The sequence below is a fragment of the Rhinopithecus bieti genome, unplaced genomic scaffold (assembly GCF_001698545.2).
Source record: "Rhinopithecus bieti isolate Rb0 unplaced genomic scaffold, ASM169854v2 scaffold_51230, whole genome shotgun sequence".
Classification (NCBI taxonomy): Eukaryota; Metazoa; Chordata; class Mammalia; order Primates; family Cercopithecidae; genus Rhinopithecus; species Rhinopithecus bieti.
The window spans coordinates 743,780-760,584 of NW_016820119.1; the positions used below are offsets into that span (position 1 = coordinate 743,780).

Here is a 16,805-nt window from a genome sequence, read left to right on the forward strand (position 1 = left end):
TTTGAGACAGAGTCTCACTCTGTCACCCAGGCTGGAGTGCAGTGGCACAATCTCGGCTCACTGCAACCTCTGCCTCCCTGGTTCAAGCAATTATCCTGTCTCAGCCTCCCTAGTAGCTGGGATTACAGGCACACACCACCACACCTGGCTAATTTTTGTATTTTCAGTAGAGTTGAGGTTCCACCCTGTTGGCCAGGCTGGTCTCAAACTCCTGACCTCGGGTGATCCACCCACCTTGGCCTCCCAAAGTGCTGGGATTATAGGCGTGAGCCACCATGCATGGCCAGGCGCCCAGCTCTTACGGGTCTGAGGCCTCTGCTGCTTCAGAAATGATCACCCTGGACCCACCTGGAGGCTCCACCCCATCCCTGGAAAGCCCCTTTCTCTGACTCTCCAACTTGCAAGTATTTCCCATTACTTAATATTACACTGGGGTATCTTTTCGCAGTTGAAAATGGGAGGAGCGTCAATGATTAAAACCCATTCCTTCCCTCCCTGGCATTTAAGTGCCTCGTGAAGCCAGCAGATCCCAGCTATGCCTCTGAGAAGCAGAAAGTGAATCTGATCCACCTGAAAATAATATGGCAAGACAATCATTTGGCTTGGAATGATTGGAATCCCCTTCTTTCCCCAGTTGTCCCAGATATATGCGATAAGGTGCTTTTCTACCTGAGTCTGTACTACATGTACCCGGGCAGCATTTATTGCTCTGTTAAAGGGCCAGAGAAACAGGCACCCATGAATCAGAACCCTCCAGGGTCAAAGGAACTTTAAAGGCAATTGAGGCCTCCATCAGATGCTTTGATCTGCTTGGTTTTCCTGCCAAGAGATGGTCCAAGCTCTGCTTGACTGGCTCTCATGACAACCCATTTCACCCCTGAACAACCCTGATAAAAGCCTTTTCCTTACAGGCTAAACCCTCTGCTATGCTCAGCACTGCCACTCCCTGACAGCTACAAATACAAAAGCATTTATGAATAATGAAGATTTTTGTTGAAAGTTTTGTGGGGCTTCAATGAGAGCGTTCTATTTCATTCATGGAGCAAAATTCCCCTCCAAAATCTCATAAGCCATCTCTGTCCCTTGCCCACATTTTTTCTCCCTTCAGCAGCTGCCTGGCTTCCTGGGCCTTTCTCGCTGTCTCAGCTATACTCTTTCCTGAAGCCCCTCTCCTCAGCTAGGAAGCCTGCATGTCCCTGTCACCCAAATAAGAGCTAGGGAACACCTCTTAGCAAAACAAAACACAGGCAAAGCCAAGGATAGCAGCCAAAGCCCGGCCACTCTGGGCTGCTCAAGCACACCTAGGGGAGGAGGCACCCCATTTCCACCACCAACTCTACTTGAGCCAAAAGCTGCCTACCTCATAATCCTCCAATGGGTACGGCTTATCCCCCTTGAGGCCATAAAACAAGACTAACCTCTTTTCTCTTCAAGTATTTAAAAGAGCAATTCTGTCCTCAAGTCTCCTCTCCTCCAAACCAAATAATTCCTGTTCACCACACTTCACAGGGCATGATTTCTCATCCTCAGTGAAACTAATTGTATTCTTGAAAAGAATGCAGTGACATAGACTCCTGATTAGGAAGATTTAATACAGTGAAGATTCTTTCCAATTAATTTACAGGCTCAATGCAATTCCAGTAAAAACCTCAGCAAGATTTTTTCTTATAATTCTATTAATTCATGCCACACATATTTATTGTCTAATACGTTTCAAGCATCTGCCAAACTATGCACTGAGGACATGAAGATAAGCAATAGATGTATCCTTGCTCTCAGGGAGCTCACAGTCTAGTGCAACTATTAATAAAAATCAGGGCCAGGAGAGGTGGCTCATACATGTAATCCTAGCACTATAGGAGGCCGAGGTGGGAGGATTGCTTGAGCTCAGGAGTTCAAGAGCAGCCAGGCCAACATGGTAAACTCCATCTCTACTAAAAATAAAAATACAAAAAATTAGCCAGGCATGGTGGTACAAGCCCGTAGTTCCAGCTACTGGAGGGGCTGAGGCAGGAGGATCCCTTGAGTTCGAGGGACAGAGGTTGCAGTGAGCAGAGATCATGCCACTGCACTCCAGCCTGGGTGACAAAGTGATGCCATGTCTCAGATAGATAGATAGATAGATAGATAGATAGATAGATAGATAGATAGATAGATAAAATCAGACCAGGATTTTAGATCAAATGCAAACATCAAATATTACCAAAATAATCAGATACATTAGAGTAGCATTACAAACCAAGATACATGATATGCAGGGCAGGGACATGGTTCTATGTAGAGCTACCCTGATGGGCGCGAGGCAGGTATGCCATGTGAGGTTTGGGGAGATCAGATGATTCTTCAGCTGACAGACGAAGGTGAATAAATAGAAGGAAAAAGAAGGAGCATTCCAGGCAGAAGGAAAGGTAGGTACAAAGGCCCTGCGGAAACCTGCTGCCCTGAAAGAACCAAGACTGGCCCACATGGCTGGGCCCAGAGTGAGAGTGAACAGGACGGGAGGGAAGCTGGATGGACTGACAGTGGCTATCATTTATTAAGCACTTCCTATGTTGCAAGCAGTTTGTATGCAATCCTCCCAACAGCCCTACCATGAAGTACTGCCTCAGTTCAGAGAGTACTGCCTCAGTTCAGAGAGTGCTGCCCGTGCCTTCTCTCTGTCCGCACTAGATCCAAGGCAATCTAGACCACTCCCACTCCCCGGCCCCTCCCTGCTTCATTTGCCATTTATGTGCAAACGACTCCTATGTTGATACCTGTAGTCCCTACTCTTGGTTGAGCTCCATCCTCTTATATCCAACTGTTGGCTTCATATCTCCAGCCAGATATCCAAAGATATCACAAACACATGTCCAAGAACAAATTCATGATCTTCCCCACCAGAGCTTGTGATCTTCCAGTGCACCCTGTCTCAGGGAATGCACCACCATCCACTGTTTATGCAGGTGAGAAACTTGGGAGTCATGCTTCACCCCATCCTTCCCCTCTCTACTCTTTCTCATTCCACCCTCAAGTCCAGTTCGTATTACCCCCCACCCCCAACCCCTACTCTAGAACCCGACAGGCAACTTCTCTTCATCTCACTGCCCTGCTCTGGTTCACACTGCTATTAGGTCTCCCCTGGACTAATGCAGTGGCCTCCCACCTGGGCTCTTTGCACTCTTTCTGGCCCCTCTTCATCCTTTTCTTCATATTTCAGCCAACATCACTATTTAAAATAGAAATCACTGTAATCCCAGCACTTTGGGAGGCCAAGGCAAGTGGATCGCCTGAGCTCAGGAGTTCGAGGCCAGCCCGGGTAACATGGTGAAACCCCATCTCTACAAAAAAATACAAAAAATTAGCTGGGCATGGTAGTGTATACCTGTGGTCCCAGTTACTTGGGAGGCTGAGGCAGGAGGATCACTTGAGCCCAGGAGGTCAAGGCTACAGTGAACTGAGATTGTGTCATTGCACTCCAGCCTGGGTGATAGAGGGAGACAGCCCTCCCCCCCAAAAAGGAAATCAAATCACATTACCCATCCTTTTTCCTTACTCCCTGCTCAAAACCTTCATTGCTTCTTCTTGGTCAGTAAGAAGGATCAAAAATAGAAGATTATTTAAATAAAACATCACATACTATGAATCAGTACATTGCCATTAAAATTGATGTTTTCAAAGATGTTGAATGACATGAAAAATGTATAATGTTAATGAGAGTATGATGAAAAATATAATGAAAAGGCAGTCTATAAAACTAAATATCCAATATGCTCATAATTATATTTAAAATATACCATATATAAGAATAGTACGTAGGGAAAAAAAAGACTAAAATGAAAAACACCAAAAAGTTTGGTGACAGTTGTCTGTCAATTATGGGAAAAAGGATAAATTTTATTTTCTTATTCATGTTTTACAAGTTTTCTACAAGGAACATGATTTCTACAATTAAGGGAAAAGTTATATATTAAGGAGGAAAAAGAAAGAGAATTGAAGAACTTCAGTTTCCAGTTCAGCATGTAAGGAATTTAGAAGTTGTCACTTCATTCTAATAAGTAAAAAGCTGAACAAGCCGGATGCAGTGGCTTGTGCCTGTAATCCCAACACTTTGGGAGGTGGATCACTTGAGCCCAGGAGTTTGAGACCATCCTGGGCAACATAGTGAGACCCTGTCTCTAAATAAAATAAATGTAAAAATCAAACAAACTGAAAAATCAACAAGTCTTCTTACATCATCAGAGAAGTGAGATCTTAAAGCAAAGTCCTATTCCCAAAATTGAAAAGACAGGCAGATTAATATAGCTTGGATATTTGTTCCTGCCCAAATCGCATGTTGAAATGTAATCCCTAATCTTGGAGGTGGGGCTTGGTGGGAGGTAGTTAGATTACGGGGGCAGATCCTTCATAAATAACTTGGGCCATCATCTTGGTGATAAGTGAGCTCTCGCTCTGAGTCCACATGAGATCTGGTTGTTTGGAGTGTGTGGCACTTCCCTCTGCCCATACTCTCTCTCTTGCTCCTGCTGTGGTCATGTGACATGCCTGCTTCCCCTTGATTGTCTGCCATGATCGTAAGCTTCCTGAGGCTTCCCTAGAAGCTGTGCAGATGCCAGCACCATGCTTCCTGTAAAGCCTGCAGAATCATGAGCCAATCAAACCTTTCTTTATAAATTACCCAGTCTCGGGTATTCCTTTATAGCAATGCAAGAATGGCCTAAGACACAGATACAGAGAGTCACACTAATGAGGCAGAAACTACCAGCAGAAACCTCCATGGGAACCAGTACTGGGGTAGGAAAACCTGAACTGTACTCGACAAATTGCTGGAGGTTCAGTTTGAAGAGTTAAAACTCCAGTGGGGGCCAATCTTAGGGAGGTCTCCTCACTTCTGTGAGTTATAACTCCAGGAGCCCTACCAGGTTCTCAGTGAATGTAAAGGGAAAGCAGCCATTTGGAAATGGAACACAGCATTCTGTTTTTTTGTTTGTTTGTTTGTTGAGACAGAGTCTTGCGCTGTCACCCAGGCTGGAGTGCAGTGGTGTGATCTTGGCTCACTGCAACCTCTGCCTCATGGGTTCAAGCGATTCTCCTGCCTCAATCTTCCATGTAGCTGGGTCTACAGGCATGCACCACCACACCCAGCTAATTTTTGTATTTTTAGTAGAGACGGGGTTTTGCCATGTCACCCAGGCTGGTCTTGAATTCCCGACCTCAGGTGATCCACCCACCTTGGCCTTTCAAAGTGCTGGGATTACACTGTGCCTGAGCCCATTCTGTTCTTCTTTACAAAGCCTGCCATACATAAACTATTATACCAGAGCCTAACCTGTTTTATCAGAATGTAACCTACTTGGGAGAAGGGAAATACAAAATTCCAGCCCACCGTACCCATGCTGTTCTGCCTAAGGTGGAGGAAAGCACTGAGAAGCACATGAGGTTCACAGTCCAAGGGCGCAGCTCACCAAAAAGCTAAGATCTAATCATAGGACTGTAGAATGCTTCCCCTCCCACTGCAGCTCACCACCACATCACTAAAGGTCTATTCACACACACAACTCCTTTTACCCAGTACATCATGGCTGGGGGAAAAATAAAGGGGATTCAACAAAAAATCACAAGGCATACTAGAAGGCAAAAAACACAATTCAAAGAGGTAGACCAAGCATCAGAACCAGGTCAGATATGGCAGGAATGCTGGTATTATCAGACCAGGAGTTTAAACACAAACTATGATTAATATGTAAAGAGCTTTAATGACAAAAGTAGACAACATGCAAGAACAGATGGATAGCATAAGTAGAGAGATGAAAATTCTAAGAATAAAAAAGAAATGCAAGAGATCATAAACACTGTAAAAGAGTGAAGAACACCTATGATGGGATCATTGTGAGACTGGACATGGCCAAGGAAAAAAATCTCTGAGCTTGAGGCTATGACAATAGAAATTTCCAAAACTGAAAAGCAAAGAGAAAAAAGGCTGAAAAAAAAAAAAAAAAAAAAAAAAACCCAGAACAGAGTATCGAAGAACTGTGTGACAACTGCAAAAGGTGCAACATGTATAATGAGAATAATCAGAAGAAGGACTAGAAGCAATATTTGAAGCAATGACTGAGAGTTTTCCCATATTAATGTCAGACATCAAACCACAGATCCAGGAAGCTAAAAGAACACCAAGTGAATAAATGCCCCAAACAAACCATACCTAAAAATTTCATATTTAAACTTCAAAAAATCAAAGATGAGGAAAAATACCTTAAGAAGCCAGAAGAAGAAAAAATTACATATTGAAGAAAGAAAATAAGAATTACATCTGATTTCTCCTCAGAAACCATGAAAGCAAGAAGAGAATGGAGTGAAATATTTAAAGTATTGAGAGAATAAAACATCAACTTAGAATTCTGTACCCTGTAAAATCATCCTTCAAACGTGTTTTTCAGACAAACAAAAATAGAGGGAATTTGTTGCCAGTAGACCTGCCTTGCAAGAAATGTTAAAAGAAGTCCACAGGGAGAAGGAAAATGATATAGGTCAGAAACTTGTATCTATATAAGGAAAGGAAGAGCATCAGAGAGTGAATAAGTGTGGTAAAGCAAAATAAATATGGCCTGGGAAGAACTCCATACTTTCATATTTGAGTCCTTGTGGATGAACTGTAACCCAGCTTAATAGACAAAATTGAAAACCTAACTTAGTAGTATGCAGCTGTAACAATAGCGGAGCGTTGCCAATCCCAGCTGCCATACTTCAACCACTCATAGACTGCTGAATGTCCAAACTGCATTCAAATAAGGCAAATGCCAAGCTGTAACCAATCTTGTTGCTTCTGTACCTCACTTCTGATTCCTGTATGTCACTTTACCTTTTTTGTCTATAAATTTGTTCTGATCACAGGCACACCTGGAGTCTCTGTCAGTCTGCTGTGATTCTGGGGGCTGCCTGATTCACGAATCTTTCATTGCTCAATTAAACTCTTTTTTATTTTTATTTTTATTTTTTTTATTTATTTTATTTTATTATTTTTGAGATGGAGTCTTCCTCTGCAACCCAGGCTGGAGTACGGTGGCGCGATCTTGGCTCACTGCAACCTTCGCCTCCTAGGTTCAAGTGATTCTCCTGCCTCAGTCTCCTGAGTGGCTGAGATTACAGGCATGCACCACCATGCCCAGGGTCTTGCTGTCACCCAGGCTGAAGTGCAGTGGTACAATCATAGCTCACTGTAACTCCTGGGTTCAAGTAATCCTCTGCCTCAGCCTCCTGAGTGGCGAGGACTACAGGCATATGCCACTATCCCAGGTGAAATTTTTTCTTTCTCTCTCTCTCTTTTTTTTTTTTTTGGTAGATACTGGGCCTTGCTGTGTTGCCAAGGCTTGCCACGAACTCCTGGCCTCAATCAGTCCTCCTGCCTTGGCTTCCCAAAGTGCTGGGATTACAGGCATGCACCACTGTGCCCAGACCACAAACATAAAATAATAGAAATCATGTAATGTCTGCTCCTAAACCAAAGTGGAATTGTGCTAGAAATCAACAACAGAAAGTTAGCTGGAAAATCCGCAAAATACTTGAAGATTAAAAAACACATTTCTAAATAACACGTGTGTCAAAGAAGAAACATCAAGAGAAATGTAAAGATACTTTGAACTAAATGAAAATACAACTCATCAAAATTTGTGGAATGTAACAAAAGCGGTGCTTTGAGAGAAATGCATAGCACCAAATTAATATATTAGAAAAGAAGAAATATCTAAAATCAATAATCTAAGCTTCCACATTAGGAAACTAGAAAAAAAAAAGAGAAAATTAAATCAAAGGTGATAAGAAAAAAAGAAATAAAACTTAGAGCAGAAATCAATGAAATTGAAAACAGAAAATCAACAGAGAAAATCAACAAAATCAAAAGCCAGTTCTTTGAAGAGATAAATGAAATTCGTAAGACTCTAGCCACACTAAGTAAAAAGAAAGAAGACACAAATTATTAATATCAGAAATGAAAGAGGGGACATAACTACAGTACCACAGACATTAAAAGAATAATAAAGAACTATGATGAATAACTCTATGCAAACAAATTTGATAATTCAGATGAAGTGGACCAACTCCTTGAAAGACACAATCTGTCAAAACTTACACAAGAAGAAACAGACAATTTGAATAGGCCTATATCTACTAAATAAATTGAACCAATAATTAATACCCTTCCAAAACAGAAAGCACCAGGCCCAGAGGGGCTTACTAATGAATTCTACCAAACATTTAAGAAACTATACCAATTCTCGGCCGGGCGCGGTGGCTCAAGCCTGTAATCCCAGCACTTTGGGAGGCCGAGACGGGCGGATCATGAGGTCAGGAGATTGAGACCATCCTGGCTAACACAGTGAAACCCCGTCTCTACTAAAAAATACAAAAAAACTAGCCAGGCGAGGTGGCAGGCACCTGTAGTCCCAGCTACTGGGGAGGCTGAGGCAGAAGAATGGCGTAAACCCGGGAGGTGGAGCTTGCAGTGAGCCGAGATCCGGCCACTGCACTCCAGACTGGGCGACAGAGCCAGACTCCGTCTCAAAAAAAAAAAAAAAAAAGAAACTATACCAATTCTCTACAATCTTTTTTTCTGAAGATAGAAGCCAAGGGAATACTTCCTAATCCATTCAATGAGGCTAAAATTACCTTACCAAAACCTAATAGAGACATTATGAGAAAACTACAGACTGGCCAGGCACAGAGGCTCATACCTGTAATCCCAGCACTTTGGGAGGCCAAGGCAGGCAGATCACTTGAGGCCAGGAGTTTGAGACCAGCCTGACCAACATGGCAAAACCACGTCTCTAATAAAAAATATAAAAATTAGCCAGGTATGGTAGCACACACCTGTAATCCCAGCTACCTGGGAAACTAAGGCACGAGATCCCTTGAACCTGGGAGGAGGAGTTTGCAGTGAGCCGAGATGGTGCCACTGCCCTTGAACCTGGGTGACAGAGCAAGACTCTGTCTCAAAAAAAGAAAAAAAGAAAGAAAAGGAGAAAAAGAAAACTACAGACCAATATCTTTCATGAACACAGATGCAAAAATTTTCAACAAAATATTAGCAAATCAAATCCAGCAATGGGCTGGGTGAGGTGGTTCATGCCTGTAATCCCAGCACTTTGGGAGGCTGAGGCAGGTGGATCACCTGAGGTCAGGAGTTTGAAATCAGCCTGACCAACATGGTGAAACTCCGTCTCTACTAAAAATACAAAATTAGCCGGGCATAGTGGCTTATACCTGTAATCCCAGTTACTTGGTGGGCTGAGGCAGGAGAATCGCTTGAACACAGGAGGCAGAGGTAACAGTGAGCCAAGATGGCACTACTGCAACTCTAGCCTAGACAACAAGACTGAAACTCTGTTTCAAAACAAACAAACAAACAACAACAACAGACAAAACCAAATCCAAACAAATAATACATCACAACTAAGTGGAATTTATTCCCACATTTAAAAGATTGGTTCAATATTTGAAAATCAATTAATATAATCCAGCATATCAACAGGCTAAAGAAGAGAAAAAAAATCATATGGAAAAAGCATTTGACAAAATCCAACCCCAACTGGTGACAAAAACTCTCAGCAAACTAGTAATAGAGGGGAACTTCCTCAATGTGATAGAGAACATCTACAAAAACCTATAGCTAGCATCATACTAAATGGTGAGAAACTAGAAACTTGCCTGATAAAATCAGAAAGGAAGAAGATAAGGATGTACCCTCTCACCAGCACTTCTCAACATTGTACTGGAAGTCCTTACTAATGAAGTAAGACAAGAAAAAGAAATAGAAGGTATACAGATTACAAAGAAATAAATAATACTGTCTTTGTTCACAGATGACATGATTATCTATATAGAAAATCTGGAAGAATTGACCCCAAAAATTCCTGGAATTAATAAGTGATAGTAGCAAGATTGCAGGATACAAGATTAATGTACAAAAGTCAATTATTTCCCTATATACTGGCAATAAAAAGGTGGAATTTGAGATTTTTATTTTCTTTTGAAGATAGGGTCTTGCTCTGTTAACCAGCTGGAGTGCAGTGGAAATTTGAAATTTAACAACACATTACCATTGACATTAGCACCCTCCAAAATGAAATACTTATGTATAAATCTAAAAACAGTACAAACTCTATATGTAGAAAACTACAAAATGCAATAAAAGATATCAAAGAACTAAAATGAAGAGATATTCCATGTTCATAAATAGGATGATTCAATATTCAGAAGATATCATTCTTTCCCAACTTGATCTATAGGTTCAGTACAGTCTCAATTAAAATCCCAGCATGTTGTTTTGTGGAGACTGACAAACTGATTCTAAAGTTTATATGAAGAGGGAAAAGACCTATAATAGCCAACTCAATATTGAAGGAGAAAATTGGAAGACTGACACTACCCAACTTTAAGACTTACTATAAAGCTACAGCAATCAAGACATTGTGGTATTGACGAAAGAATAAACAAACATATAAATAGAACAGAATAGAGAGCTCAGAAACATACATAAATATAGTCAATTCACCTCTGACAATGGGGCAAAGGCAGTACAATAGCATTGCAAAAAATAGTCTTTTTTTTTTTTTCCTTTTTGAGATGGAGTCTCGCTCTGTATCCCAGGCTGGGGTGCAGTGGCGTGATCTCAGCTCACTGCAACCTCTGTCTCCCGGGTTCAAGTGATTCTCCTGCCTCAACCTCCTGAGTAGCTGGAATTACGGGCATGCACCACCAAGCCTGGCAAATTTTTGTATTTTTAGTAGAGATAGGGTTTCACCACACTGGCCAGGCTGGTTTTGAACTCCTGAACTCAGGTGATCCGCCCACCTCGACCTCCCAAAGTGCTGGGATTACAGGCATGAGCCACTACGCCCGGCCTAAGATACTCTTTTCAACATATGGTATTTGAACTACTGGACAGTCACATGAAAAAGAAAAAAAGATTCTATTCACAGACCTTAAACACCTTTCACAAAAATGAAATCACAATGGATCATAGAGCTAAACGCAAAACACAAAAGTATAAAACTCCTAGAAGATAACATAGGAGACAACCTAGGTGATGTCTACAGAAAGTTTTTCATCAAGGTGGTGAAAATCTATGGTGCTGACTTTTTTAGACATAACACAAAATGCATGAGCTTTGAAGGAAACAATTGATAAGATGGATTTCATTAAAATTTAAATTTGGTGCTCTGTGAATGACATCAAGAGAATGAGAAAACAAGTCACAAACTAGGAGAAAACATTCCCAGACACATCTAATAAAGGACTGTTATGCAAAATATACAAAGAACTCATAAAACTCAACAATTAAAACAATGGGCAAAAGACCCAGACATCTTAGCAAAGAAGATACAAAGATGGCAGGCCAGGCACAGTGGCTCACATCTGTAATCCCAGCATTTTGGGAGGCCAAAGTGGGAGGATCACTTGTGTTCAGGAATTCAAGACCTGCCTGGGCAGTAGAGCAAGACCACATCTCTACAAAATGTTGGGAGCTGAACAGGCCAAAGGGATCGTGATCAACTCAGCATTCCACTGGAGGCTATATGATCAAGCAGCAAACTGTTGATCGTGAATGCAGGATGTGAGCAAACTCACCCTGTGCCTGCCACCGAAAGGTTTGCTGAGGGACATCACTCCCTGGCCGTGGTTCCTTGAAGTTATCTATTGAGAAATCTAGCGCCTGTTGTTCAAAGAATGCAGTCTCGCAAGCCTGCTGTGAACCAAACAGCCAACTGACAATTACCCGAGAGTCACCCCCACTTTCTCGCTATCTCTTTTGCCTAATAAATATGGAGGGCTGTGTAAAGCTCAGGGCCCTTGTCCACTAGAGGCAAGGTGCCCCCTGAGCCCTTCTTCCAAATATACTCTTTTGTCTCTTGTCTTTTATTCCCATGTTCGCCCCACTTTGTTCAGTCCACCAGGAATCGTGGCAGGCTACAATAAAAAATAAAAAATTAGCCATGTGTGGTGGTGCATGCCTATAGTCCAGCAACTTGGAAGGCTGAGGCAGGTGGATCACTTTAGCATGCGAGGCTGCAGTTAACCATGATCATGCCACCGCACTTAACCTGGGAGACAGTGTGGGACCCTGACTCAAAAATATGTGTGCGTATATCTGTGTGTGTGTGTGTGTGTGTATATATATATATGTTTTTTGAGATGGAATCTTGCTCTGTCACCCAGGCTGGAGTGCAGAGGCATGATCTTGGCTCACTGTAACCTCTGCCTCCCGGGTTCAAGCAATTCTCCGGCCTCAGCCTCCCAAGTAGCTGGGATTACAGGCACACACCACTATGCCTGGCTAATTTTTGTATTTTTAGTAGAGACAGGGTTTCACCATGTTGGCCAGGCTGGTCTCAAACTCCTCACCTCATGATCCACCTGCCTCAGTTTCCCAAAGTTCTGGGATTACAGGCGTGAGCCACCACACCTGGCCTAAAAAAATAAATAAAATTTTTAAAGATGGCAAATAAGCATATAAAAGGATATCCAACATCATATATGATTAGGTAATTGCAAATTAAAGTATCAATGAGCTACCGCTAAACACATATGAAAATGGCCAAAATCAGCCAGGCACAGTGGCTATGCCTGTAATCCCAGCACTTTAGGAGGCCAGGAGGGGAGATCATTTGATCTCAGGAGTTCAAGAGAAGCCTGGGCGACATAGGCAAACCCTGTCTCTATAGAAATAAAATAAAATAAAATAATTAGCCAAGTGTGCTGGAGTGCACCTGTAGTCCCAGCTACTCAGGAGGCTGAGGTGAGAGGATCTCTTAAACCCAGGAAGTCAAGGCTGCAATGAGCCGTACTCTACTGCATTGCAGTCTGGGCAACAGAGCAAGACTCTGTCTCCAGAATTAAAAACTGAAATAAAAAATAAAATAGGCAAAATCCAAATATCAGACAACACCAAATGCTGGCAAGGATATGGAGCAACAGGAACTCTCATTCATTGCTACTGCAAATACAAAATGGTACAGCTACTTTGGAAGACAGTTTGGCAACTTCTTACAAAACTGAACATACTTTCACCATGCAATCCAACAATCACACTGCTTGTTACTTTTCCAAATAAACTGAAAATATATGTCCACACAAAAACCTGCACATGAATGTTTATAGCAATTTTATCCATAATTGTCAAAACTTGGAGGCAACCAAGATGTCTTTAAGTAGAGAGATGGATAAACAAACTGTAGGACATGGGGATAATGTAATATTCAGCACTAAAAAGAAATGAGCTATCAAGCCATAAAAAGACACGGAGGAAATCTGAATGCACATTACTATCTGAAAAAGCTACATACCATATGATTCCAACTATATGACATTCTGGTAAAGGCAAAACTATGGACACAGTAAAAAGATCAGCAGTGGCCAGGCACAGTGGCTCATGCCTGTAATCCCAGCACTGTGGGAGGCTGAGGCATTGGGGTCACGAGGTCAGGAGTTCAAGACCAGCCTGGCTAACATGGTGAAACCCTGTCCCTTCCAAAAATACAAAAAATTCGCCAGGCATGGTGGCACACGCCTGTAGTCCCAGCTACTTGGGAGGCTGAGGCAGGAGGATTGCTTGGACCCAGGAGGCGGAGTGAGCCGAGATCACACCACTGCCCTCCAGCCTGGGCAACAGAGTGAGACACCGTCTTAAAAAAAAAGAAAAAAAGAAAAAAGAAAAAATAATCAGCAGCTGCCAGGATTTTTAGGGCAGTGAAACACAGCATTTATAGGGCAGTGAAACTATTCTGTATGATACTACAGTGGTGGATACATGTTGTTATACATTTGCCAAAATCCATAGAATGTACAACACCAAGAGTGAACCCTAATGTATGCTATGAACTTTGGGTGACAGTGTGTCAATGTTGACTCATTGATTGTAACAAATGTATCACTGTGGTGCCAGATATTGACAATGGGGAAGATCATGTGGAAAATCTCTGCACTTGCTGCGTAGTTTTGCTGTGAATCTAAACTGCTCCAAAAAATAAAGTTTATTAAGGAAAGAGAAATTCTCACTTCCTTGCTCATTTCTTTTCCACTTTCCATTTCACCTGTATGTTTCTTAAATGAAGCCAGTGTCCAAGTGTAGCCTGAGAATGCTGATAAGAGTGGAAGTTACCACTTACAAACCTGGAGCAGCCAGAGCTTTCTGTTCCTGAAGCCCAACACAGCTTGAGTGTTTCTAGCAGCCCCATCAGAGACTGAGTTATCAGCTAAGCCCCGCCACGATCCAAACCTTTCTCCACCATATCGTGTGTTCTGCTGACTCGGCTCTGACTTAAGTTGCAGGAGTATAAGGGTGGGAAAAACTCACTAGAAGGCACACTTCAGCTCAATGAAAGGAAGAGCTTTCAAATAACTGAGGAATCATACAAAGGATACCTCTGGAAGTAGTAAGTCATTCATCACAGAACCAGGAACAATGTCCACCAGAAAGGTTGACAAAGAGCTTCAGTCGTAGTGGCACATTTTTCCCAACTCAAAGAGTCTGTATTCTGACTGTGAGCACTCCAGGTGGCAAGAACCTTGCCAGAAACCCTGCCCTACCCTGGGCATTTCTGATTTTTCCCCTGCACCTGCTCATATGCATGGCTAACCTCTCACAGCTCAGTCAGAAGGGGAAAGGTAGGCAGGCTGCCCTCCTCCAGGGGTGAGAGGGATAAGGCCAGAGGGAACCAAAGACCAGGAACCCAGGGAAGGGCATGGTCTTCTGGCTCTGGCAGGATGAGTCAAGAGGGTTCCCTCTGCACGCTCTGCTCATTCCCCCAAAGTCCAGGCCTTTTCTGCTGCATGGAGGATGTCGGGACTGTACATCAAACAGTGCACAAGGGCCTTTCCAGTTCACAAATCACTTCCCCGCATTCTACTTTGTTGAGCCTCGCAGCAACCTTAGAAGTAGGCAGCAGCCAGCATAACTCTGATCAGACATCCCAGATGGGGAAATTGAAACTCAGAGAGGGTAACTGACATGCCCAACATCACACGACCAGTGATAGTGTTGAGACTCCAATCCAGGTCTCCTGGTTCCATATCTTCTTTAGGCCAGGCTGTCTCAAAGAGACTATGGGAATCAGCAGGAGAACCTTCATCTTACCACTGGGCCATTACATCAATTGCCTCAGTGGCTCAAGGAACGTCCAGACAATCACCGACCTGAGTGCAGATGGGAAAGGTGCAGGAGACAGACGGGCCCATCCTATGCATGAGAAAGTTAAGGAAGAAGAAACTTTGACCAAATGACTCAGTGGCAAAGACTAGAACCTGAGCTCTATTCCAGATCTAGAGCATGCAGCTGACAAAAAAACAAGAACTGAGGCACAGTTCTCTCCCTGCCCAGAACAGCCTTCACTGTGGCTGGGCCTGAGTCTCATTCACATTTTATACCAGAAAGCCAGGGAGTTCACAGCTGACAGGCCTCCCTCCTTCACTGTGCTGTGGCATTAAGGGTGGCCTGTGTGCAGTGGGTCTCCACTGTCCTAATTTCCTGGCTAAAGACCTAGATAGAGTGTCTAAATTTTCCTCTAGCCAACTGCTGCCCCAGATTTAGCCTCTCTGATGGATAAGTCTGTCTCTCTCCCTGCCAGTGGCTGTATCTGCCACTCCATCCCATCCCTGGGCACCTGCTTTTAATTTGCTGACAATACAGAAGCCTCGCTTGAAATGTATAGAATTGTATGCAGAAAATGCCAAAACCCTAACATAGAACCTAGAGGAGAGCCTGGAGACACAGAGGCCCAACCTGAGTGGTGGAAGAAGACTCGGTGCCCTCATGATGCCAATCCTCAAATCCATGCCATCCAAATACAAATCCCCAATCTTTTTTATTTTACCTTTAATCAACAAAATGATTCTGAAGTCCAGCTGAAAGGATAAATGAGCAAGAATAACCAATACAATTTTAGAAGAAGAAAAATGAGGGTGGATTGTCCTGTTGGATTAAAATCAAGATGTAAAGTTACAAAAATCAATCCCATTCATTTACTAATTCATTCCACAAACATTTATCGAGAACTCATCTTGACCAAATGACTCAGTGGCAAAGACTAGATAGAGTGTCTAGTCTGCAGAGCCCAGGGGGTGTTCGCAGAGCCCAGGGAGGGGTGGTTGGGAAAGGTGAGGACTTCCCAAGAGTCAAGTTAGCGGGTCTGAGCCAAGGCTGATAGCTCCTGCCCTGTGACTTGCCTGGGAGAGGAAAAGGACAAGTGATTAGGCAAAGAGAAGTGAACTAAATCCGGCCCTGCCTCTGCAGGCTGCTCTGGTCACATCACTCTGCTGCTTCAGGGCTCAGACAGTTCACTCGCAGCATGGGCCTATATTAATAATATGATCATAATGCTAACCAACACAGATATTCTTTAAGCGTGTACTATGTGCCAAACACTTTATATGCAACATCTCACTAAATCCTCACAACATCCCTAAGATGGATTCCATTATCATCTGCATTTTTCAGATAAGAATATTTGGAGAAGTTAAATAACTCACCTGAGGTCGCAAAACTAGAAATAGTGAAGGTCAAATACAAATACAGGCAGCCTGGCTCCAGAATCCATGGTGCTACCCACTACCGCCCCCTGCCTTTCAGATGTGGTAATGACTCCTCAGAACCGGCAAGGCCCGGTGCTGCACGGAGTTTTTTTTTTTTTTTTTTTTTTTTTGAGACCGTGTCTTGCTCTGTCGCCCAGGCTGAAATGCAATGGCGCAATCTCACCTCACTGCAACCTCCGCCTCCCGGGTTCAAGCGATTCTCCTGCCTCAACTGCCCGAGAAGCTGGGACTACAGGCACATA

General features: G+C 43.0%; 1 protein-coding gene across 2 annotated transcripts in view; it reads right to left on the reverse strand.

Moving 5' to 3' along the window:
* PLEKHD1 (pleckstrin homology and coiled-coil domain containing D1) overlaps positions 1-16,805 on the reverse strand; it is a 46,279-nt gene that overhangs the window by 9,933 nt on the left and 19,541 nt on the right. The gene's annotated exons all lie outside the window — the stretch shown is intronic.